The sequence below is a fragment of the Anabrus simplex genome, chromosome 2 (assembly GCF_040414725.1).
Source record: "Anabrus simplex isolate iqAnaSimp1 chromosome 2, ASM4041472v1, whole genome shotgun sequence".
In the NCBI taxonomy this organism is placed as follows: domain Eukaryota; kingdom Metazoa; phylum Arthropoda; class Insecta; order Orthoptera; family Tettigoniidae; genus Anabrus; species Anabrus simplex.
In genome coordinates, this window is record NC_090266.1 from 126,821,530 (window position 1) to 126,823,305 (window position 1,776).

Sequence of the window (1,776 nt, forward strand, 5' to 3'; positions counted from 1 at the left end):
GTTTATATGTTTGCTCTTTTTCCCCTTACCAAAATTAAACATTTCCAGGATTAAAGTGATGCCAATAGGTAAGAAATCTAAGAAAATTGAATGTCAGGTTGGGAATACAAAGCTGGAACATGGAGATAATTTCAAGTATTTAGGATGCGTATTCTCCCAGGATGGTGAAATAGTGAGATTGAATCAAGGTGCAGCAAAACTAATGCAGTGAGCTTGCAGTTGTGATCGACAGTATTCTGTAAGAAACAAGTCGGCTCCTGGACGAAAGCTATGTTTTCACCGGTCTGTTTTCAGATCAACTTTGCCTTACGGGAGTGAAAGCTTGGTGGACTCACGATATCATATAAGTTAGAAATAACAGACATGTAAATAAAGAGAATGATCGCTGGTACAAACGAGTGGGAACAATAGCAGGATGGTATTAAGTTTCGAATGAACTCTATTTGATGAAGCTGTATGCATAAACTGGCTTGAGTGGTGGGGTCATGTGAGGCAAATAGAAGAGGGTGGGTTGCCTAGGAGAACAATGGACTCTGTCATGGAGAGTAAGAGAAATAAGGGAGACCAAGCCAACGTTGATTAGATTAGCTTTCTAACGATTTAAAGATAAGAGGTATAGAACTAATAGAGGCCTCAGAGCTGGTTACAGAGGATTGTGGTGGCGTCTAGAATATTCAGAGGCTTGCAGACTTAATGCTGAAAGGCATGACAGTCTAAAATGAAGATGCATGTAACAAAATAAATTGTTTATTTACTCAATCTTAAGATACAAATACCCTTCACAGATTATGAAACCTGGGCAGGTTGCAAGTGTATTATACTGCATGTCCTCTTAATGTATTCAGATCTCAGTGCTGGATAGATACTGCTGGTTACAGTGATGGAGTTAAGAAAAGACACGTTACCTTCCAGACCTGCTGGACAATAAACTGTAAATAAGCAACTTTTGGAATACTGTACATTATCAACTTATACATACATACATACATACATACATACATACAGGATAAAGAATACATCAAGATCAAATCATATTTGTTTAACCAGCACTGAACACTACTTTGACAGGCCTTTTATATGTATTCCAATCTGATTATCCACAGTAGAAAAGATTTCATATTGTGAGACACTTTAATGAATACAGATTATAACAGTATGGATCTTAGATTGAATTTACTATATGTGTTACTGGTTGGTCAGTATAGTTTTACATTGTCAATTATCTTCCCTATCACTTGCACACACTCGCTGTAAAGGAACTCCTTAGTAACATTAATGCACTTTTACTGAAAAACCTGGAGCTAGTTTTCAGAACAGATTAAAACACATATTGAAAGCCTTGGATTATACTTTCTATCAAGGACCATCATTCATGCCTGAATTAAGAGAGGAATCCCACCCAAAGAATACACCCATAGTATCCCCTGCCTGTCGTAAGGGGCGACCAAGGGATGATCGAATCAGGACCATGAAACTACTTGTGATCAATACCATCACACGGGGAACACCATGGGTTGCCTTTACTTGGGAGGAGCACCACTATGTTAGGTATTCAATAGCTTTGCGGTTAGTAGCAGCAGAGAGTGCTTCACTATGGGTTTCCAGTACCTGTGATTAGTACCGCTAAATGCAGAACACCACAGGCTTACGTTGCCCGTGATTAGTACCATTACGTGAGACACCACGGGTCTGGGCGTTGCCTGTGGTTAGTAGCACAATATGAGCGACACTGTGGGTCTGTGTTGCCTATGAATAGTACCCACTATATGAGGAACA